The sequence below is a fragment of the Crinia signifera genome, chromosome 7, assembly GCF_055691185.1.
Source record: "Crinia signifera chromosome 7, ASM5569118v1, whole genome shotgun sequence".
Classification (NCBI taxonomy): domain Eukaryota; kingdom Metazoa; phylum Chordata; class Amphibia; order Anura; family Myobatrachidae; genus Crinia; species Crinia signifera.
The window spans coordinates 184,407,123-184,433,071 of NC_139223.1; positions in this window are offsets into that span (position 1 = coordinate 184,407,123).

The following is a 25,949-nucleotide window of genomic DNA, read 5'->3' on the forward strand; positions in this document are numbered from 1 at the left end:
GATACCTGGAACACAGGCGGAACATCTTGGGAGGTGTCAGGAGTCACCCACTTTCCAAACACATTTCGATCTGTCAAGATTCATCTCTTAAAAATGTAGAAGTAAAAGCAATCGAACAAATAAAAACTACAATCAGAGGTGGAGACAGGTTTAATAAACTCTGCAGTAGGGAAGCCTACTGGATATTCCGTCTAGGAACCATGGTACCAAATGGCCTAAACGATACTATTGAACTCAATAATGTCTAAAATGAAAAATCTGTTGTCTTCTTCTTCTTTGGGAACGGGAGGTGGGTGGGGTTCCTCATCGATAGAGGGGAACAGGGGTGTGGGTGGGGGGTGTTGGGTGGTATTTGGGGTATATTGTAATATTAGTGAATGTATTAAAACATGATAAGGAAAATAAACTCTGATATGCACTGAAACAGATCCTTATTTTATACATAACAATGAAAAAAGTCTCTTTCTGTATATGTATACATATAAGGAAACCGAGGACCATATTTTATGGCCCATGGCTTGAATTACATGTAGTGCCATGTTAATATGCGTTTAAGATATTGTCCTATTCCCCTCTTTCCTACTTCCTCCCTTCATCACTTATCAGCGAATAAGATGGAGCACTATGTACCTCTGAGAGGTCTATATTATATGTTTGGTCCCAATCAGTAGTCAGGGGTTGTTTAATGTATATATACTTAAGATGCATATAGAGTTATCTATCCACTCATATATGCATATGATATATAAAAAGGTCTATTTATGTGTATATATTTCTCTATATGCATGTACTCCACATTATATTCTCCCCTATATGAAATATATTTTTTATGTTTATTTTCATTTTTATATTTATTTTCTATATTGATTAATTAAATTTTCTGATATGTAATTTTGCTTTGGCGAATTTATATATAGACAGAATCTCGTTCTATCACTAATATGCACTGTAGTGGATCAAATGATCCATGATAAAGTTTTATTGATTTTTTAATGCAAATTAATTAAAGTGTATTTATTATATATATGTTTATTTTTTTTAATTGTTGTATGTTAATTGTTGTCCGTTTTATGTGGTGGTGTGTAACATTTGCAAAAGCCTGATTAAACTGTTAGATCAAAGAAATATCTAAATAAAAATGGTGGCCGAATAGGCATACTAATACCAAGTCACTGAAAACGAGGCTTGGAACCGACTGACAGTTATTCCATGATGGAAGTTTAACACTAAGAATGAGGCGTGACACGCAGATATAATAGACTGTCTGGCGAATGTGTTTCTGAAAAAGAGGCTTGTACCGCATGATATAAAGATGCTGCATTATTACTGGTTAGCCCAATGAGAACGTGATATGAGGAATATGACGCGATCACGCTGCGTGATATGACCAGAAAGACGCGACTAACGCTGGGTAACATCCAGAAGCGTAATGACGCGACTCACGCTTTACAATATCCGGAAGCACAATGAAAACGAGGCGCGACCCGCATGACGCAGCACGCATGCGCAAAGCGGGAAATCCCGTCATAAAAGGCGGAAGCGCTCCACAAACCACATATACCTCCTGAGGAAGCCGCTGATACTGTCCAGGCGGAGAAACGCGTTGAGGTGACACCAGGGGGACATTGGCAAGCCAGAACACGCAAATTCACTTGAACCTCTCGGATAAGACCGGAAAAAATATATGGTCGGAGAACCCACAAGTGAGAGTAAGCCATTGTTCCTTCCTGGATTACAAGTTTATTATACCACTAATCAATGTGCACATATAGTGGGGACTGTGTTACTATATAAGAACTAACCCAACTAACCGATACATCAGATAACGGAAAAATCTAACTGCATGAAATTACCTAACCAGTTCACCGCCAAGGGGTGTGTTTGTCCTATATGTGTGTAAGTCTTGTTTGTCTGAAAATGGCCATTTGTTATATTTGAAATGATGATTATATAATACTTTTTTATATTTTAATAAATTTATATCGATATATTCAGTACAGCGCTTGTCCACTCTTTTTCTTTTTTGCATTATTGTTCCACAAAGGGGTTTGGTAATCCCCCTTATGGCCCAGCAGCAGTACTGAATAATAGATCAGCGCCTAATATCAAATTGTATGGTTTGGCAACCCTGGGCATGGCAGGGGGCTTGAGGGCGCAAGGCCCCGCCCGTTTCCGCTTTGGAGCCATGCAGCAGTTGCCAGGGCAACCCTGGGCATAGCTGGGGGCTTGAGGGGGACGGGCCCAGCCCACTTCCGCTTTGGAGGCCAGCAGCAGTAGCCAGGGCAATCCTGGGCATGGCTCGGGGCTTGAGGGGGACGGGCCCAGCCCACTTCCGCTTTGGAGGCCAGCAGCAGTAGCCAGGGCAACCCTGGGCATGGCAGAAGGCTTGAGTGGGCCAAGCCCCGCCCACTTCCACTTCGGAGGCTATCAGCAGTTGCCAGAACAACCCTGGGCATGACAGGGGGCTTGAGGGGGCTAGGCCCCGCCTACTTCTGCTTCGGAGGCCAGCAGCAGTTGCCAGGGCAACCCTGGACATGGCTGGGGGCTTGAGGCGGCCAGACCCCACCCACTTCCACTTCAGAGCCAGGCAGCAGTTGCCAGGGCAACCCTGGGCATGGCAGGGGGCTTGAGGGCGCCAGGCCCCGCCCACTTTCACTTCGGAGGCCAGCAGCAGTCGCCAGGGCAACCCTGGGCATAGCTGGGGGCTTGAGGCCGCTTCGGAGGCCCGCAGCAGTTGCCAGGGCAACCCTGGGCATGGCATGGGGCTTGAGGGGGCCGAGCCTCGCCCACTTCCAATTCGGAGATCAGCAGCAGTTGCCAGGGCAACCCAGGGCATGGCTGGGGGCTTGAGGGCGCCAGGCCCCGCCCACTTCAACTTCGGAGGCCAGCAGCAGTTGCCAGGGCAACCCTGGGCATGGCTGGGGGCTTGATGGCGCCGGGCCCCGCCCACTTCCGCTTCGGAGGCCAGCAGCAGTTGCCAGGGCAACCCTGGGCATGGCAGGGGGCTTGAGGGTGCCGGGCCCCGCCCACTTCTGCTTCGGAGCCCAGCAGCAGTTGCCAGGGCAACCCTGGGCATGGCAGGGGGCTTGAGGGCGCCAGGCCCCGCCCACTTCCGCTTCGAAAGGCCAGCAGCATTTGCCAGGGCAACCCTGGGCATAGCTGGGGGCTTGAGGCCGCTTCGGAGGCTCGTAGCAGTCGCCAGGGCAACCCTGGGCATGGCAGGGGGCTTAAAGGGGGCTGGGCCCCGCCCACTTCCTCTTCGGAGGCCAGCAGCAGTTGCCAGGGCAACCCTGGGCATGGCTCGGAGCTTGAGGGGGCCAGGCCCCGCCCACTTCTGCTTCGGAGGCCAGCAGCAGTTGCCAGGGCAACCCTGGGCATGACAGGGGGCTTGAGGGGGCCGAGCCCCAACCACTTCCACTTCGGAGGCCAGCAGCAGTTGCCAGGGCAACCCTGGGCATGGCTGGGGGCTTGAGGGTGCCAGGGCCCGCCCACTTCCGCTTCGGAGGCCAGCAGCACTTGCCAGGGCAACCCTGGGCATGGCAGGGGGATTGAGGGGGCCAGGCCCCGCCCACTTCCGCTTCGGAGCCCAGCAGCAGTTGCCAGGGCAACCCTGGGCATGGCAGGGGGCTTGAAGGCGCCGGGCCCCATCCACTTCTGCTTCGGAGCCCAGCAGCAGTTGCCAGGGCAACCCTGGGCATGGCTGGGGGCTTGAGGGCGCCGGGCCCCGCCCACTTCTGCTTCGGAGCACCGCAGCAGTTGCCAGGGCAACCCTGGGCATGGCAGGGGGCTTGAGGGGTCGGGCCCCGCCCACTTCCGCTTCGGAGGCCAGTAGCAGTTGCCAGGGTAACCCTGGGCATGGCAGGGGGCTTGAGGGGGCCGGGCCCCGCCCACTTCCGCTTCGGAGCCCAGCAGCAGTTGCCAGGGCAACCCTGGGCATGGCAGGGGGCTTGAGGGTGCCGGGCCCCGCCCACTTCCGCTTTGGAGCCCAGCAGCATTTGCCGGGGCAACCCTGGGCATGGCATGGGGCTTGAGGGCTCCAGGCCTCGCCGACCTCCGCTTTGGAGGCCAGCAGCAGTTGCCAGGGCAATCTTGGGCATGGCCTGGGGCTTGATGGCGCCAGGCCCCGCCCACCTCCGCTTCGGAGGCCAGCAGCAGTTGCCAGGGCAACCCTAGGCATGGCTGGGGGCTTGAGGGCGCCAGACCTCACCCATCTCCGCTTCAGAGCCCCGCAGCAGTTGCCAGGGCAACCCTGGGCATGGCAGGGGGCTTGAGTGCGCCAGGCCCCGCCCACCTCCGCTTCGGAGCCCCGCAGCAGTTGCCAGGGCAACCCTGGGCATGGCAGGGGGCTTGATGACGCCAGGCCCCGCCCACCTCCGCTTCGGAGGCCAGCAGCAGTTGCCAGGGCAACCCTGGGCATGGCTGGGGGCTTGAGGGCGCCAGACCCCACCCATCTCCGCTTCAGAGCCCCGCAGCAGTTGCCAGGGCAACCCTGGGCATGGCAGGGGGCTTGAGTGCGCCAGGCCCCGCCCACCTCTGCTTCGGAGCCCCGCAGCAGTTGCCAGGGCAACCCTGGGCATGGCTGGGGGCTTGAGGGCGCCAGGCCCCGCCCACCTCCGCTTCGGAGCCACGCAGCAGTTGCTGGGCATGGCTGGGGGCTTGAGGGCGCCAGGCCCCTCCCACTTCCGCTTCGGAGCCCCGCAGCAGTTGCCAGGGCAACCCTGGGCATGGCAGGGGGCTTGAGGGGGCCGGGCCCCGCCAACTTCCGCTTCGGAGCCCAGCAGCAGTTGCCAGGGCAACCCTGGGCATGGCAGGGGGCTTGAAGGCGCCGGGCCCCATCCACTTCTGCTTCGGAGCCCAGCAGCAGTTGCCAGGGCAACCCTGGGCATGGCTGGGGGCTTGAGGGCGCCGGGCCCCGCCCACTTCTGCTTCGGAGCACCGCAGCAGTTGCCAGGGCAACCCTGGGCATGGCAGGGGGCTTGAGGGGTCGGGCCCCGCCCACTTCCGCTTCGGAGGCCAGTAGCAGTTGCCAGGGTAACCCTGGGCATGGCAGGGGGCTTGAGGGGGCCGGGCCCCGCCCACTTCCGCTTCGGAGCCCAGCAGCAGTTGCCAGGGCAACCCTGGGCATGGCAGGGGGCTTGAGGGTGCCGGGCCCCGCCCACTTCCGCTTTGGAGCCCAGCAGCATTTGCCGGGGCAACCCTGGGCATGGCATGGGGCTTGAGGGCTCCAGGCCTCGCCGACCTCCGCTTTGGAGGCCAGCAGCAGTTGCCAGGGCAATCTTGGGCATGGCCTGGGGCTTGATGGCGCCAGGCCCCGCCCACCTCCGCTTCGGAGGCCAGCAGCAGTTGCCAGGGCAACCCTAGGCATGGCTGGGGGCTTGAGGGCGCCAGACCTCACCCATCTCCGCTTCAGAGCCCCGCAGCAGTTGCCAGGGCAACCCTGGGCATGGCAGGGGGCTTGAGTGCGCCAGGCCCCGCCCACCTCCGCTTCGGAGCCCCGCAGCAGTTGCCAGGGCAACCCTGGGCATGGCAGGGGGCTTGATGACGCCAGGCCCCGCCCACCTCCGCTTCGGAGGCCAGCAGCAGTTGCCAGGGCAACCCTGGGCATGGCTGGGGGCTTGAGGGCGCCAGACCCCACCCATCTCCGCTTCAGAGCCCCGCAGCAGTTGCCAGGGCAACCCTGGGCATGGCAGGGGGCTTGAGTGCGCCAGGCCCCGCCCACCTCTGCTTCGGAGCCCCGCAGCAGTTGCCAGGGCAACCCTGGGCATGGCTGGGGGCTTGAGGGCGCCAGGCCCCGCCCACCTCCGCTTCGGAGCCACGCAGCAGTTGCTGGGCATGGCTGGGGGCTTGAGGGCGCCAGGCCCCTCCCACTTCCGCTTCGGAGCCCCGCAGCAGTTGCCAGGGCAACCCTGGGCATGGCAGGGGGCTTGAGGGGGCCGGGCCCCGCCCACTTCCGCTTCGGAGCCCAGCAGCAGTTGCCAGGGCAACCCTGGGCATGGCAGGGGGCTTGAAGGCGCCGGGCCCCATCCACTTCTGCTTCGGAGCCCAGCAGCAGTTGCCAGGGCAACCCTGGGCATGGCTGGGGGCTTGAGGGCGCCGGGCCCCGCCCACTTCTGCTTCGGAGCACCGCAGCAGTTGCCAGGGCAACCCTGGGCATGGCAGGGGGCTTGAGGGGTCGGGCCCCGCCCACTTCCGCTTCGGAGGCCAGTAGCAGTTGCCAGGGTAACCCTGGGCATGGCAGGGGGCTTGAGGGGGCCGGGCCCCGCCCACTTCCGCTTCGGAGCCCAGCAGCAGTTGCCAGGGCAACCCTGGGCATGGCAGGGGGCTTGAGGGTGCCGGGCCCCGCCCACTTCCGCTTTGGAGCCCAGCAGCATTTGCCGGGGCAACCCTGGGCATGGCATGGGGCTTGAGGGCTCCAGGCCTCGCCGACCTCCGCTTTGGAGGCCAGCAGCAGTTGCCAGGGCAATCTTGGGCATGGCCTGGGGCTTGATGGCGCCAGGCCCCGCCCACCTCCGCTTCGGAGGCCAGCAGCAGTTGCCAGGGCAACCCTAGGCATGGCTGGGGGCTTGAGGGCGCCAGACCTCACCCATCTCCGCTTCAGAGCCCCGCAGCAGTTGCCAGGGCAACCCTGGGCATGGCAGGGGGCTTGAGTGCGCCAGGCCCCGCCCACCTCCGCTTCGGAGCCCCGCAGCAGTTGCCAGGGCAACCCTGGGCATGGCAGGGGGCTTGATGACGCCAGGCCCCGCCCACCTCCGCTTCGGAGGCCAGCAGCAGTTGCCAGGGCAACCCTGGGCATGGCTGGGGGCTTGAGGGCGCCAGACCCCACCCATCTCCGCTTCAGAGCCCCGCAGCAGTTGCCAGGGCAACCCTGGGCATGGCAGGGGGCTTGAGTGCGCCAGGCCCCGCCCACCTCTGCTTCGGAGCCCCGCAGCAGTTGCCAGGGCAACCCTGGGCATGGCTGGGGGCTTGAGGGCGCCAGGCCCCGCCCACCTCCGCTTCGGAGCCACGCAGCAGTTGCTGGGCATGGCTGGGGGCTTGAGGGCACCAGGCCCCTCCCACTTCCGCTTCGGAGCCCCGCAGCAGTTGCCAGGGCAACCCTGGGCATGGCAGGGGGCTTGAGGGGGCCGGGCCCCGCCCACTTCCGCTTCGGAGGCCAGTAGCAGTTGCCAGGGTAACCCTGGGCATGGCAGGTGGCTTGAGGGGGTAGATCCCCGCCCACTTCCGCTTCGGAGCCCAGCAGCAGTTGCCAGGGCAACCCTGGGCATGGCAGGGGGCTTGAGGGCTCCAGGCCTCGCCGACCTCCGCTTCGGAGGCCAGCAGCAGTTGCCAGGGCAACCCTGGGCATGGCAGGGGGCTTGATGGCGCCAGGCCCCGCCCACCTCCGCTTCGGAGGCCAGTAGCAGTTGCCAGGGCAACCCTGGGCATGGCTGGGGGCTTGAGGGCGCCAGACCCCACCCATCTCCGCTTCAGAGCCCCGCAGCAGTTGCCAGGGCAACCCTGGGCATGGCAGGGGGCTTGAGGGCGCCAGACCCCACCCATCTCTGCTTCGGAGCCCCGCAGCAGTTGCCAGGGCAACCCTGGGCATGGCTGGGGGCTTGAGGGCGCCAGGCCCCGCCCACCTCCGCTTCGGAGCCACGCAGCAGTTGCTGGGCATGGCTGGGGGCTTGAGGGCGCCAGGCCCCTCCCACTTCCGCTTCGGAGCCCAGCAGCAGTTGCCAGGGCAACCCTGGGCATGGCAGGGGGCTTGAAGGCGCCGGGCCCCATCCACTTCTGCTTCGGAGCCCAGCAGCAGTTGCCAGGGCAACCCTGGCCATGGCAGGGGGCTTGAGGGCGCCAGGCCCCGCCCACTTCCGCTTCGGAGCCCAGCAGCAGTTGCCAGGGCAATCCTGGGCATGGCAGGGGGCTTGAGGGTGCCAGGCCCCGCCCACTTCCGCTTTGCAGGCCAGCAGCCGTTGCCAGGGCAACCCTGGGCATGGCGGGGGGCGTGAGGGCGCCAGGCATCGCCCACTTCCGCTTTGGAGCCCAGCAGCAGTTGCCAGGGCAACCCTGGGCATGGCAGGGGGCTTGAGGGCACCAGGCCCCGCCAAATTTCGCTTCAGAGCCCAGCAGCAGTTGCCAGGGCAACCCTGTGCATGGCAGGGGGCTTGAGGGCGCCAGGCCGCGCCCACTTCTGCTTCGGAGCCCAGCAGCAGTTGCCAGGGCAACCCTGGGCATGGCAGGGTGCTTAAGGGTGCCAGGCCCCGCCCACTTCCGCTTTGCAGGCCAGCAGCCGATGCCAGGGCAACCCTGGGCATGGCGGGGGGCGTGAGGGCGCCAGGCATCGCCCACTTCTGCTTTGGCCCAGCCAGCTTCTGCTTTGGAGCCCAGCAGCAGTTGCCAGTGCAACCCTGGGCATGGCAGGGGGCTTGAGGGCGCAAGGCCCCGCCCGTTTCCGCTTTGGAGCCATGCAGCAGTTGCCAGGGCAACCCTGGGCATAGCTGGGGGCTTGAGGGGGACGGGCCCAGCCCACTTCCGCTTTGGAGGCCAGCAGCAGTAGCCAGGGCAATCCTGGGCATGGCTCGGGGCTTGAGGGGGACGGGCCCAGCCCACTTCCGCTTTGGAGGCCAGCAGCAGTAGCCAGGGCAACCCTGGGCATGGCAGAAGGCTTGAGTGGGCCAAGCCCCGCCCACTTCCACTTCGGAGGCTATCAGCAGTTGCCAGAACAACCCTGGGCATGACAGGGGGCTTGAGGGGGCTAGGCCCCGCCTACTTCTGCTTCGGAGGCCAGTAGCAGTTGCCAGGGCAACCCTGGACATGGCTGGGGGCTTGAGGCGGCCAGACCCCACCCACTTCCACTTCAGAGCCAGCAGCAGTTGCCAGGGCAACCCTGGACATGGCTGGGGGCTTGAGGCGGCCAGACCCCACCCACTTCCACTTCAGAGCCAGGCAGCAGTTGCCAGGGCAACCCTGGGCATGGCAGGGGGCTTGAGGGCGCCAGGCCCCGCCCACTTCCACTTCGGAGGCCAGCAGCAGTCGCCAGGGCAACCCTGGGCATAGCTGGGGGCTTGAGGCCGCTTCGGAGGCCCGCAGCAGTTGCCAGGGCAACCCTGGGCATGGCATGGGGCTTGAGGGGGCCGAGCCTCGCCCACTTCCAATTCGGAGGCCAGCAGCAGTTGCCAGGGCAACCCAGGGCATGGCTGGGGGCTTGAGGGCGCCAGGCCCCGCCCACTTCAACTTCGGAGGCCAGCAGCAGTTGCCAGGGCAACCCTGGGCATGGCTGGGGGCTTGATGGCGCCGGGCCCCGCCCACTTCCGCTTCGGAGGCCAGCAGCAGTTGCCAGGGCAACCCTGGGCATGGCAGGGGGCTTGAGGGTGCCGGGCCCCGCCCACTTCTGCTTCGGAGCCCAGCAGCAGTTGCCAGGGCAACCCTGGGCATGGCAGGGGGCTTGAGGGCGCCAGGCCCCGCCCACTTCCGCTTCGAAAGGCCAGCAGCATTTGCCAGGGCAACCCTGGGCATAGCTGGGGGCTTGAGGCCGCTTCGGAGGCTCGTAGCAGTCGCCAGGGCAACCCTGGGCATGGCAGGGGGCTTAAAGGGGGCTGGGCCCCGCCCACTTCCTCTTCGGAGGCCAGCAGCAGTTGCCAGGGCAACCCTGGGCATGGCTCGGAGCTTGAGGGGGCCAGGCCCCGCCCACTTCTGCTTCGGAGGCCAGCAGCAGTTGCCAGGGCAACCCTGGGCATGACAGGGGGCTTGAGGGGGCCGAGCCCCAACCACTTCCACTTCGGAGGCCAGCAGCAGTTGCCAGGGCAACCCTGGGCATGGCTGGGGGCTTGAGGGTGCCAGGGCCCGCCCACTTCCGCTTCGGAGGCCAGCAGCACTTGCCAGGGCAACCCTGGGCATGGCAGGGGGATTGAGGGGGCCAGGCCCCGCCCACTTCCGCTTCGGAGCCCAGCAGCAGTTGCCAGGGCAACCCTGGGCATGGCAGGGGGCTTGAAGGCGCCGGGCCCCATCCACTTCTGCTTCGGAGCCCAGCAGCAGTTGCCAGGGCAACCCCGGGCATGGCTGGGGGCTTGAGGGCGCCGGGCCCCGCCCACTTCTGCTTCGGAGCACCGCAGCAGTTGCCAGGGCAACCCTGGGCATGGCAGGGGGCTTGAGGGGTCGGGCCCCGCCCACTTCCGCTTCGGAGGCCAGTAGCAGTTGCCAGGGTAACCCTGGGCATGGCAGGGGGCTTGAGGGGGCCGGGCCCCGCCCACTTCCGCTTCGGAGCCCAGCAGCAGTTGCCAGGGCAACCCTGGGCATGGCAGGGGGCTTGAGGGTGCCGGGCCCCGCCCACTTCCGCTTTGGAGCCCAGCAGCATTTGCCGGGGCAACCCTGGGCATGGCATGGGGCTTGAGGGCTCCAGGCCTCGCCGACCTCCGCTTTGGAGGCCAGCAGCAGTTGCCAGGGCAATCTTGGGCATGGCCTGGGGCTTGATGGCGCCAGGCCCCGCCCACCTCCGCTTCGGAGGCCAGCAGCAGTTGCCAGGGCAACCCTAGGCATGGCTGGGGGCTTGAGGGCGCCAGACCTCACCCATCTCCGCTTCAGAGCCCCGCAGCAGTTGCCAGGGCAACCCTGGGCATGGCAGGGGGCTTGAGTGCGCCAGGCCCCGCCCACCTCCGCTTCGGAGCCCCGCAGCAGTTGCCAGGGCAACCCTGGGCATGGCAGGGGGCTTGATGACGCCAGGCCCCGCCCACCTCCGCTTCGGAGGCCAGCAGCAGTTGCCAGGGCAACCCTGGGCATGGCTGGGGGCTTGAGGGCGCCAGACCCCACCCATCTCCGCTTCAGAGCCCCGCAGCAGTTGCCAGGGCAACCCTGGGCATGGCAGGGGGCTTGAGTGCGCCAGGCCCCGCCCACCTCTGCTTCGGAGCCCCGCAGCAGTTGCCAGGGCAACCCTGGGCATGGCTGGGGGCTTGAGGGCGCCAGGCCCCGCCCACCTCCGCTTCGGAGCCACGCAGCAGTTGCTGGGCATGGCTGGGGGCTTGAGGGCGCCAGGCCCCTCCCACTTCCGCTTCGGAGCCCCGCAGCAGTTGCCAGGGCAACCCTGGGCATGGCAGGGGGCTTGAGGGGGCCGGGCCCCGCCCACTTCCGCTTCGGAGCCCAGCAGCAGTTGCCAGGGCAACCCTGGGCATGGCAGGGGGCTTGAAGGCGCCGGGCCCCATCCACTTCTGCTTCGGAGCCCAGCAGCAGTTGCCAGGGCAACCCTGGGCATGGCTGGGGGCTTGAGGGCGCCGGGCCCCGCCCACTTCTGCTTCGGAGCACCGCAGCAGTTGCCAGGGCAACCCTGGGCATGGCAGGGGGCTTGAGGGGTCGGGCCCCGCCCACTTCCGCTTCGGAGGCCAGTAGCAGTTGCCAGGGTAACCCTGGGCATGGCAGGGGGCTTGAGGGGGCCGGGCCCCGCCCACTTCCGCTTCGGAGCCCAGCAGCAGTTGCCAGGGCAACCCTGGGCATGGCAGGGGGCTTGAGGGCACCAGGCCCCGCCAAATTTCGCTTCAGAGCCCAGCAGCAGTTGCCAGGGCAACCCTGTGCATGGCAGGGGGCTTGAGGGCGCCAGGCCCCGCCCACTTCCGCTTTGCAGGCCAGCAGCCGATGCCAGGGCAACCCTGGGCATGGCGGGGGGCGTGAGGGCGCCAGGCATCGCCCATCTCCGCTTCAGAGCCCCGCAGCAGTTGCCAGGGCAACCCTGGGCATGGCAGGGTGCTTAAGGGTGCCAGGCCCCGCCCACTTCCGCTTTGCAGGCCAGCAGCCGATGCCAGGGCAACCCTGGGCATGGCGGGGGGCGTGAGGGCGCCAGGCATCGCCCACTTCTGCTTTGGCCCAGCCAGCTTCTGCTTTGGAGCCCAGCAGCAGTTGCCAGTGCAACCCTGGGCATGGCAGGGGGCTTGAGGGCGCAAGGCCCCGCCCGTTTCCGCTTTGGAGCCATGCAGCAGTTGCCAGGGCAACCCTGGGCATAGCTGGGGGCTTGAGGGGGACGGGCCCAGCCCACTTCCGCTTTGGAGGCCAGCAGCAGTAGCCAGGGCAATCCTGGGCATGGCTCGGGGCTTGAGGGGGACGGGCCCAGCCCACTTCCGCTTTGGAGGCCAGCAGCAGTAGCCAGGGCAACCCTGGGCATGGCAGAAGGCTTGAGTGGGCCAAGCCCCGCCCACTTCCACTTCGGAGGCTATCAGCAGTTGCCAGAACAACCCTGGGCATGACAGGGGGCTTGAGGGGGCTAGGCCCCGCCTACTTCTGCTTCGGAGGCCAGCAGCAGTTGCCAGGGCAACCCTGGACATGGCTGGGGGCTTGAGGCGGCCAGACCCCACCCACTTCCACTTCAGAGCCAGGCAGCAGTTGCCAGGGCAACCCTGGGCATGGCAGGGGGCTTGAGGGCGCCAGGCCCCGCCCACTTTCACTTCGGAGGCCAGCAGCAGTCGCCAGGGCAACCCTGGGCATAGCTGGGGGCTTGAGGCCGCTTCGGAGGCCCGCAGCAGTTGCCAGGGCAACCCTGGGCATGGCATGGGGCTTGAGGGGGCCGAGCCTCGCCCACTTCCAATTCGGAGATCAGCAGCAGTTGCCAGGGCAACCCAGGGCATGGCTGGGGGCTTGAGGGCGCCAGGCCCCGCCCACTTCAACTTCGGAGGCCAGCAGCAGTTGCCAGGGCAACCCTGGGCATGGCTGGGGGCTTGATGGCGCCGGGCCCCGCCCACTTCCGCTTCGGAGGCCAGCAGCAGTTGCCAGGGCAACCCTGGGCATGGCAGGGGGCTTGAGGGTGCCGGGCCCCGCCCACTTCTGCTTCGGAGCCCAGCAGCAGTTGCCAGGGCAACCCTGGGCATGGCAGGGGGCTTGAGGGCGCCAGGCCCCGCCCACTTCCGCTTCGAAAGGCCAGCAGCATTTGCCAGGGCAACCCTGGGCATAGCTGGGGGCTTGAGGCCGCTTCGGAGGCTCGTAGCAGTCGCCAGGGCAACCCTGGGCATGGCAGGGGGCTTAAAGGGGGCTGGGCCCCGCCCACTTCCTCTTCGGAGGCCAGCAGCAGTTGCCAGGGCAACCCTGGGCATGGCTCGGAGCTTGAGGGGGCCAGGCCCCGCCCACTTCTGCTTCGGAGGCCAGCAGCAGTTGCCAGGGCAACCCTGGGCATGACAGGGGGCTTGAGGGGGCCGAGCCCCAACCACTTCCACTTCGGAGGCCAGCAGCAGTTGCCAGGGCAACCCTGGGCATGGCAGGGGGCTTGAAGGCGCCGGGCCCCATCCACTTCTGCTTCGGAGCCCAGCAGCAGTTGCCAGGGCAACCCTGGGCATGGCTGGGGGCTTGAGGGCGCCGGGCCCCGCCCACTTCTGCTTCGGAGCACCGCAGCAGTTGCCAGGGCAACCCTGGGCATGGCAGGGGGCTTGAGGGGTCGGGCCCCGCCCACTTCCGCTTCGGAGGCCAGTAGCAGTTGCCAGGGTAACCCTGGGCATGGCAGGGGGCTTGAGGGGGCCGGGCCCCGCCCACTTCCGCTTCGGAGCCCAGCAGCAGTTGCCAGGGCAACCCTGGGCATGGCAGGGGGCTTGAGGGTGCCGGGCCCCGCCCACTTCCGCTTTGGAGCCCAGCAGCATTTGCCGGGGCAACCCTGGGCATGGCATGGGGCTTGAGGGCTCCAGGCCTCGCCGACCTCCGCTTTGGAGGCCAGCAGCAGTTGCCAGGGCAATCTTGGGCATGGCCTGGGGCTTGATGGCGCCAGGCCCCGCCCACCTCCGCTTCGGAGGCCAGCAGCAGTTGCCAGGGCAACCCTAGGCATGGCTGGGGGCTTGAGGGCGCCAGACCTCACCCATCTCCGCTTCAGAGCCCCGCAGCAGTTGCCAGGGCAACCCTGGGCATGGCAGGGGGCTTGAGTGCGCCAGGCCCCGCCCACCTCCGCTTCGGAGCCCCGCAGCAGTTGCCAGGGCAACCCTGGGCATGGCAGGGGGCTTGATGACGCCAGGCCCCGCCCACCTCCGCTTCGGAGGCCAGCAGCAGTTGCCAGGGCAACCCTGGGCATGGCTGGGGGCTTGAGGGCGCCAGACCCCACCCATCTCCGCTTCAGAGCCCCGCAGCAGTTGCCAGGGCAACCCTGGGCATGGCAGGGGGCTTGAGTGCGCCAGGCCCCGCCCACCTCTGCTTCGGAGCCCCGCAGCAGTTGCCAGGGCAACCCTGGGCATGGCTGGGGGCTTGAGGGCGCCAGGCCCCGCCCACCTCCGCTTCGGAGCCACGCAGCAGTTGCTGGGCATGGCTGGGGGCTTGAGGGCGCCAGGCCCCTCCCACTTCCGCTTCGGAGCCCCGCAGCAGTTGCCAGGGCAACCCTGGGCATGGCAGGGGGCTTGAGGGGGCCGGGCCCCGCCAACTTCCGCTTCGGAGCCCAGCAGCAGTTGCCAGGGCAACCCTGGGCATGGCAGGGGGCTTGAAGGCGCCGGGCCCCATCCACTTCTGCTTCGGAGCCCAGCAGCAGTTGCCAGGGCAACCCTGGGCATGGCTGGGGGCTTGAGGGCGCCGGGCCCCGCCCACTTCTGCTTCGGAGCACCGCAGCAGTTGCCAGGGCAACCCTGGGCATGGCAGGGGGCTTGAGGGGTCGGGCCCCGCCCACTTCCGCTTCGGAGGCCAGTAGCAGTTGCCAGGGTAACCCTGGGCATGGCAGGGGGCTTGAGGGGGCCGGGCCCCGCCCACTTCCGCTTCGGAGCCCAGCAGCAGTTGCCAGGGCAACCCTGGGCATGGCAGGGGGCTTGAGGGTGCCGGGCCCCGCCCACTTCCGCTTTGGAGCCCAGCAGCATTTGCCGGGGCAACCCTGGGCATGGCATGGGGCTTGAGGGCTCCAGGCCTCGCCGACCTCCGCTTTGGAGGCCAGCAGCAGTTGCCAGGGCAATCTTGGGCATGGCCTGGGGCTTGATGGCGCCAGGCCCCGCCCACCTCCGCTTCGGAGGCCAGCAGCAGTTGCCAGGGCAACCCTAGGCATGGCTGGGGGCTTGAGGGCGCCAGACCTCACCCATCTCCGCTTCAGAGCCCCGCAGCAGTTGCCAGGGCAACCCTGGGCATGGCAGGGGGCTTGAGTGCGCCAGGCCCCGCCCACCTCCGCTTCGGAGCCCCGCAGCAGTTGCCAGGGCAACCCTGGGCATGGCAGGGGGCTTGATGACGCCAGGCCCCGCCCACCTCCGCTTCGGAGGCCAGCAGCAGTTGCCAGGGCAACCCTGGGCATGGCTGGGGGCTTGAGGGCGCCAGACCCCACCCATCTCCGCTTCAGAGCCCCGCAGCAGTTGCCAGGGCAACCCTGGGCATGGCAGGGGGCTTGAGTGCGCCAGGCCCCGCCCACCTCTGCTTCGGAGCCCCGCAGCAGTTGCCAGGGCAACCCTGGGCATGGCTGGGGGCTTGAGGGCGCCAGGCCCCGCCCACCTCCGCTTCGGAGCCACGCAGCAGTTGCTGGGCATGGCTGGGGGCTTGAGGGCGCCAGGCCCCTCCCACTTCCGCTTCGGAGCCCCGCAGCAGTTGCCAGGGCAACCCTGGGCATGGCAGGGGGCTTGAGGGGGCCGGGCCCCGCCCACTTCCGCTTCGGAGCCCAGCAGCAGTTGCCAGGGCAACCCTGGGCATGGCAGGGGGCTTGAAGGCGCCGGGCCCCATCCACTTCTGCTTCGGAGCCCAGCAGCAGTTGCCAGGGCAACCCTGGGCATGGCTGGGGGCTTGAGGGCGCCGGGCCCCGCCCACTTCTGCTTCGGAGCACCGCAGCAGTTGCCAGGGCAACCCTGGGCATGGCAGGGGGCTTGAGGGGTCGGGCCCCGCCCACTTCCGCTTCGGAGGCCAGTAGCAGTTGCCAGGGTAACCCTGGGCATGGCAGGGGGCTTGAGGGGGCCGGGCCCCGCCCACTTCCGCTTCGGAGCCCAGCAGCAGTTGCCAGGGCAACCCTGGGCATGGCAGGGGGCTTGAGGGTGCCGGGCCCCACCCACTTCCGCTTTGGAGCCCAGCAGCATTTGCCGGGGCAACCCTGGGCATGGCATGGGGCTTGAGGGCTCCAGGCCTCGCCGACCTCCGCTTTGGAGGCCAGCAGCAGTTGCCAGGGCAATCTTGGGCATGGCCTGGGGCTTGATGGCGCCAGGCCCCGCCCACCTCCGCTTCGGAGGCCAGCAGCAGTTGCCAGGGCAACCCTAGGCATGGCTGGGGGCTTGAGGGCGCCAGACCTCACCCATCTCCGCTTCAGAGCCCCGCAGCAGTTGCCAGGGCAACCCTGGGCATGGCAGGGGGCTTGAGTGCGCCAGGCCCCGCCCACCTCCGCTTCGGAGCCCCGCAGCAGTTGCCAGGGCAACCCTGGGCATGGCAGGGGGCTTGATGACGCCAGGCCCCGCCCACCTCCGCTTCGGAGGCCAGCAGCAGTTGCCAGGGCAACCCTGGGCATGGCTGGGGGCTTGAGGGCGCCAGACCCCACCCATCTCCGCTTCAGAGCCCCGCAGCAGTTGCCAGGGCAACCCTGGGCATGGCAGGGGGCTTGAGTGCGCCAGGCCCCGCCCACCTCTGCTTCGGAGCCCCGCAGCAGTTGCCAGGGCAACCCTGGGCATGGCTGGGGGCTTGAGGGCGCCAGGCCCCGCCCACCTCCGCTTCGGAGCCACGCAGCAGTTGCTGGGCATGGCTGGGGGCTTGAGGGCACCAGGCCCCTCCCACTTCCGCTTCGGAGCCCCGCAGCAGTTGCCAGGGCAACCCTGGGCATGGCAGGGGGCTTGAGGGGGCCGGGCCCCGCCCACTTCCGCTTCGGAGGCCAGTAGCAGTTGCCAGGGTAACCCTGGGCATGGCAGGTGGCTTGAGGGGGTAGATCCCCGCCCACTTCCGCTTCGGAGCCCAGCAGCAGTTGCCAGGGCAACCCTGGGCATGGCAGGGGGCTTGAGGGCTCCAGGCCTCGCCGACCTCCGCTTCGGAGGCCAGCAGCAGTTGCCAGGGCAACCCTGGGCATGGCAGGGGGCTTGATGGCGCCAGGCCCCGCCCACCTCCGCTTCGGAGGCCAGTAGCAGTTGCCAGGGCAACCCTGGGCATGGCTGGGGGCTTGAGGGCGCCAGACCCCACCCATCTCCGCTTCAGAGCCCCGCAGCAGTTGCCAGGGCAACCCTGGGCATGGCAGGGGGCTTGAGTGCGCCAGGCCACGCCCACCTCCGCTTCGGAGCCCCGCAGCAGTTGCCAGGGCAACCCTGGGCATGGCTGGGGGCTTGAGGGCGCCAGGCCCCGCCCACCTCCGCTTCGGAGCCTCGCAGCAGTTGCTGGGCATGGCTGTAGGCTTGAGGGTGCCAGGCCCCTCCCACTTCTGCTTCGGAGCCCCGCAACAGTTACCAGGGCAACCCTGGGCATGGCTGGGGGCTTGAGAGCGCCAGGCCCCGCCCACTTCCGCTTCGGAGCCCCGCAACAGTTGCCAGGGCAACCCTGGGCATGGCTGGGGGCACCGTGCTAGGAAACAAGTACCGTTTGACTTAGCACAGCACAGAGCACAACCACCCCCTCCCTCTGCTATGCTGGAGTGAAGATGGCAGTGTGCGCTTGTATCTTTTATAGAATCCAGATCCTGCGAGAATCCGACAGCGCGATCATGACGTTTTGCCTCGTTTTCGAGGGAGGCGAAAACTCCCTCGGATCACGCTGTTCGGGTGGGTTATGATCTCAGAGATCCGGACCCACTCACCCCTAGTAGGTAATATAATCTTTTTTTTACACAACATTTTTTATTTTAATTTATATAACAAATGTGAGCGACGCTGGCATTTTTAGCAGATATTTTGAACATCTCTCACAGAGATGGCACTCAAGGGTTAAAAAAATATTATTGAGCATCTGTTAATTGAATTAGTTACTATATGTATAATGCATATAATTTGGAAAAAGGCCCGCCTTGGACATAATCCCGGTGGCATCACCATCCTATATTTATCTAATAAACCAATTCTACATTACATACAGTTCTGGCCAGGTACATTGTGGTTTACAACGCGCTTTTGAGGGCTCTATGTCCTGCGTTATGTACCACGCCATGTAATACATAGTTTAACCACTGGGTGACTAATGCTCCACGTTAAGACTTTACGCTATGGATTTTGTCCTTACTTTATGGACAGAGTTTTTGTATTTTATTCGCAGCCGCAGTGACGTATGGTCATGTATGTAATTGGTACAGAAGCCATGCTAACCTTTGCTATTGCTGGATGACTACTTAAAACATTATTTGAGGACCTACAGTATCATACTTTACACTACGGATTTTGTCCTTACTTTACGGACAGAGTTATTTTATTTTATTCGCAGCCGCAGTGACGTACGGTAAATTATGTAATTGGTGCAGAAGCCATGCTAACCTTTGCTATTGCTGGATGACTACTTCAAACATTATTTGAAGACCTACAGTATCATACGGAGCATGTCATACAGTACGTACAGTACTGTACTTTATGGGGCATGTCTTGTATTGGACGTTGCTGTACAGTATATCACACACCAAGGGAGCGAAGATAATCACGGGCAACAGTGGCCTAGCGGGTAGAGGCACAGCTTCACTATGTCAGTATCAGTAGTTCGATCCTCAGTTGGTTACAATGTATTTTCATTTTTTAAACGTACTTTATTTTTTTTAAACCAATACAGGTACTGTAGTTACAGTAGTTGGTGCTTATCAAATTCTTTCGGACTTTTCCACAAACAAAAATTCACAATGGCAGGCCTCCATGTACACGATAGTTAATACCCATACATATTGCGCTACAGAGAACTTTTTTTTCGCAACAATAGATTTCTCCAAACTCAGACACAGACCGACACCTCAGACAATAAGATGTTGATTGCAGTCATACAAAATACTTGCAGTCTGCCTTTTTGTTTCACTGCTAATTGTACATAATTCAAATGCACCTATCAGCTTCGTGAAGGTTTTCCTTTGTCTCTGCCAGCATAAATTCAGCTACAGACACTAAAATTGTCAAACTATCCAGTTTGTTTTTCTGCATCTAAACCGTGTAGAATTGCTACGGATCGTCTCTTCATCTCTTGCCTGTATACAAGCACGATATTGTACCTGTACACCTGGACTATTCATTCTGCTGAATCCAAAGTCAAGTTGTTGCAGCGTTCCTGTTTCTACCAAGCTTTACCATCATACTACCTTCCGCAAGAACAGTACAGTATCTTCTCGCTGGAGCAGTAAGTATAGTACCGTCATTTGTACATTTTGACTGATTGCTGCATTACAGTATACAGTACAGTAAGCAGCCAGGCTCCTACGAGGACAAAATGGTCCCTGTGCGGAAGCGCTCAGTTCCCACCTTGTCCCTGAATGAACCTGTTTCCCTTCTTTCCCTACTGTTTAAATGCACCCGGTGCAGAATACTGTATACAATTGCCTGCTGTGTATACTGTATTCAGATACTGCAGGCTGCCACTATGGGTATTGTCCGTAAATACTAGAGTCTGTTTCGCAGACTCATTTCGCAGACTTACTGTATACAGTATCGAAAAGTGATAGCGTGATTTTTGATGGCTTCCACGTTCAGTGCAGTGCAGTAGAGATAGCGCCATTTAGAATATTGTACAATGTGTTAAAATTGCCTGGTGTAATTCGCAGATCCCCGACTAGCGATGACAATACTCTATTAGGGTGGGCTACTGTAGGCTGCTAAATACTAGATCTCTCCGTAATACTGTTGGTGTAATACTGTAAATAACGTATTTTTTCCTCAAACGAGGGGACCGGTGTTTTTCTCATGTTAACGGACTGTTTCGCAGGCTCAGTCAGTAATAGGAGCACATGTGATATCGTGATTTTCAGCCATGTTGGGAATCGACATGGCTGCACAGTGCAGTAGAGATAGCGCCATTGAGAATATTGTACAATGTGTTAAAATTGCCTGGTGTGTATGGGCCGCAGATCCCCCACTAGCGATGACAATACTCTATTAGGGTGGGCTACTGTAGGCTGCTAAATACTAGATCTCTCCGTAATACTGTTGGTGTAATACTGTAAATAACGTATTTTTTTCCTCAAACGAGGGGACCGGTGTTTTTCTCATGTTAACGGACTGTTTCGCAGGCTCAGTCAGTAATAGGAGCACATGTGATATCGTGATTTTCAGCCATGTTGGGAATCGACATGGCTGCACAGTGCAGTAGAGAAAGCGCCATTTAGAATATTGTACAGTGTGTTTACAACCTTCCGTGGTAAATTTGCTAGGGCAGGATCAACTACACAGAATCGGTTTTCCCTCCCCCTTACTGCACTTTTGCTTCAGGTACCATAAGTACCATAATGAACAGTGCATGATTCTCTTGAGGATCATACACACTAGACGCTTTTCATCTGAAAATTGCCTGGTGTGTATGGTCCAGAGTTCCCCGACTAGCGATGAGAATACTTTATTAGGCTACTGCAGGCTGCCGCTATGGGTATTGTCCGTATAATGTGTAATAAATACTGGATTGGGGTATTGTCCGTAATATTGTTGTAATACCGTAAATAACGGATCCTTTCGCATCTTTTTTTTTTCGCATACTGTACTTGTAATTGAAGTAGTCACAGCAATAGGATCATGTGGTATCGTGATTTTCCTCCATTTTAGGGATCAACATGGATGCCACATACAGTACAGTGCAGTGCAGTAGAGATAGCGCCATTTAGAATATTGTACAATGTGTTAAAATTGCCTGGTGTGTATAGGCCGCAGATCCCCGACTAGCAATGACAATACTCTATTAGGGTGGGCTACTGCAGGCTGCTACTATGGGTATTGTCGTATAATCTGTGCTACTGTAAATACTGGATTAGTCCGTAATACTGTTGGTGTAATACTGTAAATAACGTATTTTTTCGCAGGTGGGGGGGCGGAGTTTTGCGCATATTAATAGACTATTTCGCAGACTCAGTTATACAGTATACTGTACTGTATTTGTGTAAAAAATCCCCTAGCTGTGTACAAAATCCCCTAGCTGTGGGTGTTCGTATTGTAAGTACGAGGGGCGGCAGTACGCGTCCTCTGACCTTTTCATACCAACACTATCCACGTCGGCGTGAAGTTGATCTTACTGTATATAGCGTGGCGTGCGCAGCGAGCCCCGCGAGGGGACACGCATTACTTCACAAGTATTACGCGTCCCCTCACGGGTCTTGCTGCGCTCGTCACGCTTCGGGTTCGGTGGCTCGCTGCGCTCTATATACTGTACTGTAAAATCAACTCCACGCCGACGTGTGTAGTGGGGGTATAAAAAGGTCAGAGGACGCGTACCGCCGCCCCTCGCGGGCTGGCTGCGCTCGCCACGCTTCGGGTTGGCGTTGATAATGGGGTCTCGTTAACAATGGTGGTGCATTTAAAATAGTCATTACCCATCAGGGTACTCATCTGGTTGCCTGTACAATTAAAAATCGGTCCTATCGCTTCATATCACATGCGATGCGATTTTTGGTTGTACAATGCCCTGCGATGGAAATTAGGGGCGCCTTGATAATACACAAGTACCCCTTTTTTTTTTTAATCATGCTACTTTTTGCCAATTTTCAGATTTACAGTAAATCTCCAAGTGTGTATAGTGTAGGCCACCAATGGGAGACACAACACTAGCAAAGTCTCCCGTCTGCTTATTTGACTAGCATGCCAGAGATGATGGATAATTTTTCATTATGCGCTCGCCACGCTTCGGGTTGGCGTTGATAGTGGGGGTGGTTTACTATGAAAAATGACATTTGGGGGCATTTAACATGATTCCTACACATTTCAATGCATTTGCATGCATTTCAGTGCAAAATCGCATGCGATCGGATTTCCTATGAGATGGACATCGTGGGAGCTGTGATACTCCACAAGTACCATACCACCAGCTCTGCACGCAGCATACAGGGAAGAGGAACCGCTGTGCATCAAAAAACAGTGACAAAACCCATGATGACATTTTGACTGTAGCCCTATTGCTTGAGTTGACCAAATGAAATGTCGACCTTGACCAAAGTCGACCTAAACCCATGTCCACCTTGCTTTCTGTCGACCTAGTGTTGTTGACCCAATGCACTAATGTTTGAAAGGACACTACAGTATACTGTAAATGTTATTTTTAATGCTACAGGACTTCAGAGGAGGAGGAGGGAAAGGGCACGTCCACTGTCGCCATCAAGTGGAAGCGTGGCAAGCGGTATGTGTCCTATCCACTTTGGAGTCGATTTTATAAAGTACAGTATGGCATCCGCAGCACTTTATCAAATCCAGTCCACGGCTTTTTGTAAACCCACCCCTGCCCCATTTACAGTAATAAGAGTACAGTAAGTTTATTTACATTAAACATCACCTTTTCTCATTTTTGACATTTTCCCACAGTGCCTCCGCTTGAAGACGAGGGCACCCTGCCCATGGAGGCCGACACAGCCCCCACCGCCTCAACAAGCGGCGCCGCTCCGTCTGAGAGTAAGTCCTGTCATTTGTTTATTGAGTTTGTGTATTTTTTCTTTCTTTCCAACTTGTTTCTTTTCTTGGCGTGCCGTTGGCTTACGCTGCCAGCGTCGGCCAACGGCAGCCTAGCGCAGTCAGCGTAGTGTCCCCGCGGCAGCCCTGCATAGTCAGCGTAGTGTCCATTTCAGGGGGGGTGGGGGTGGAGCGTTGCGCCAATGCCTCTGATGCACAACAAAGGAGGCACTTGCCAGTGGCAGTATTAAATCCTGTACTGTACTGGCAAATGCCTCCATTTGAAACAACCACTATCCAGGGCAGCCGTAAGCGGCGCAAGCGCAGCGGTACATTATGTGTCCTATCCACTTTGGAGCGGAGTGGATTTTATAAAGTACACTATAGCGGCCGCAGCACTTTATAAAATCCAGTCCACGCCTTTTTGTAAACCCACCCCCGCCCCATTTACAGTAATAAGAGTACAGTAAGTTTATTTACAGTACATTAAACATCACATTTTCTCATTTTTGACATTTTCCCACAGTGCCTCCGCTTGAAGACGAGGGCACCCTGCCCATGCAGGCCGACACAACCCCCACAGCCTCAACAAGCGGCGCCGCTCCGTCTGAGAGTAAGTCCTGTCATTTGTTTATTGAGTTTGTGTATTTTTTCTTTCTTTCCAACTTGGCAGCCAGCGTCGGCCAACGGCAGCCTAGCACAGTCAGCGTACTGTCCCCGCGGCAGCCCTGCGTAGTCAGCGTAGTGTCCATGTGAGGGGGGGTTGGGGTGGAGCAGGGGCGGATTGGCCCACCGGGAAACCGGGCCGTTTCCCGGTGGGCCGGCACATTTTACAGTTGCAGCGGCTGCCCACCCTCCCTGGCTGGGCCGCGGCCCGCCGAACCGCCATCTCCGCGGTTACCGGCCGCAGCCGCAGCAAAATACTCTAATCAAAGATGGCCGCGGCCGGCCTCATCTGTGACCAAACTAAAAATGGCCGCGGGAGGGCTGGTGCGCATGTGCGGCCGCACGCAGCACCTCCCGCGGTGCTTTCAGCCCGATTCACAGAGCTGACAGCTTCGGCTTCCTCCTCCTCCTAGTGAGTTTTTTTTTTACTGCTGTGCTGCTGGCTGACAGCAGGGGGAGCTAGCTGCGGAGGCAGCGTGCAGCTCAGCTCCTCTCAGGCTGTACTCCATGAGGCCGGGGGATTCAGGAAGTCTCTTTAGAACCTGAAGCAGGGAACGTGAGTGTTAAATGCCTTTGTTATTATGCTGGCATTTGCTCTCCTGATATGGGCCCTTATTCTGGTTGGTGCGGTCGAGCCGCATATGCGGCTCCGACCGCACCAGACGAATCCCCGCCTACAAGACGGATCGGCACGGCCGTCCGTACACGGACGGCTGCCGATCCGCATGAAAATGGTGGAGGCGTACGCCTCCACCATGGTGGGAGCTGCCCCCTGCATTCGATGGTCGTCGACCATCGAAGGCAGGTCCGCACGCCGCGGCAGCTCCCGCAAGCTGAGACCACACGGACAATCGTCCGTGTGGTAGCTTGTATGGGGGCTGAAAGCTGACATCCGGCGACGTCAGCTTTCCGCCCCCATGAGTTGCGTCATGGCCTCATTACCATGCGTACGCCCCGCGTTTGCATGGGAACGCCCATGAAACGCGGGGCGTATACATAGGGAAATGAGGGCATGAAGCCCCTCACGCCCCTATACGCCCCCTTTGCGGCGTACTAACGCTATGTGCGGCGAATTCGCCTGCACATGCGCAGATTGACCTCTGCGCATGTGCAGACGGAAAACATCGGCGGTACGGCCGCACGCGGGCCGTACCGCACGAACCAGAATAAGGGCCATTGAGAGGGGAGTGTGTGTGTCTGTATGCTATATGTGTCAGCAGTGTGTACATGATGTGTGCATGTGTGTGTCTGTGTACATGCTGTATATGTGTGCTATGTTATGCTTTGTGTGTGTCAGTGTGTATATGCTGTGTCTATGCATGCCATGTGTATATGCTGTATGTATGTATGTATGTATATGATATATGTAAGTAATGTGTGTATATGTTATGTGTGTTGATGATTGTATGTACTGTATGCTATGTATGCTTGGATGTATATGTTGCATCATGTTTTTTATGCTAATGTGTGTGTGTGTGTTTGAAGTGTGTATATATGCACTGTCTGTGTCTGTAGTGTGTAGTATGTGTGATGTTTTTGTGAGTATGCCATGTATGTATGTATGCATGTATGTACAGCATGTATGTACAGTATGTCTGTGTACAAAAGTGTGCGTGTAATGATGTACAGGGAAGTTATTGCGGTAGGAAGAGGCGTGGGGCTTATTGCAGCACTGCTGCTGCTGGGTCTCCGGAAGACAGCCAAGGTCGGACCCGGATACAGCGGCGGACCCGGAGCTTCCTGACCGTGCCAGGAATCTGCCTCTCGTGCACGTCGTCTCCTGTGGGTGCAGGAGGAAGCACCACTTCCTACATGTGTGTATAGTATGTATGTATTTATGTATGAATGAGGACGACAGTGTGTGTAGGATGTATGAATGAGGGTGGGTGTGTAGTATGTATGTATGTATGTATGTATGACGGCGTCAGTGTGTGTAGTTTGTATAAATGACGGCGGCAGTGTGTGTGTGTAGTATGAATGAGGGCGACAGTGTGTGTAGTATGTATGAATAAGGGCGGCAGTGTGTGTAGTATGTATGAATGAGAGCGGCAGTGGGTGTAGTATGTATGAATGAGAGCGGCAGTGTGTGTAGTATGTATGAATGAGAGCGGCAGTGTGTGTAGTATTTATGAATGAGGGCGACAGTGTGTGTAGGATGTATGAATGAGGGTGGCAGTGTGTAGTATGTATGTATGTATGTATGTATGTATGACGGCGACAGTGTGTATAGTTTGTATAAATGATGGTGGCAGTGTGTGTGTGTAGTATGAATGAGGGCGACAGTGTGTGTAGTATGTATGAATGAGGGCCGCAGTGTGTGGAGTATGTATAAATGATGGCGGCAGTGTGTGGAGTATGAATGAGAGCGTCAGTGTGTGTAGTATGTATAAATGAGGGCGACAGTGTGTGTAGAATGTATGAATGAGAGCGTCAGTGTGTGTAGTATGTATGAATGAGAGCGGCAGTGTGTGTAGTATGTATGAATGAGGGTGGCAGTGTGTAGTATGTATTTATGTATGACGGCGTCAGTGTGTGTAGTTTGTATAAATGATGGCGGCAGTGTGTGTGTGTGTAGTATGTATGAATGAGGGTGATGGTGTGTGTAGAATGTATGAATGAGGGCAGCAGTGTGTAGTATGTATGTATGTATGACGGCGTCAGTGTGTAGTTTGTATAAATGACGGCGGCAGTGTGTGTGTGTAGTATGTATGAATGAGGGTGATAGTGTTTGTAGAATGTATGAATGAGGGAGGCAGTGTGTGTAGTATGTATAAATGAGAGCGTCAGTGTGTGTAGTATGTATGAATGAGAGCGTCAGTGTGTGTAGTATGTATGAATGAGAGCGGCAGTGTGTGTAGTATGTATGAATGAGAGCGGCAGTGGATGTAGTATGTA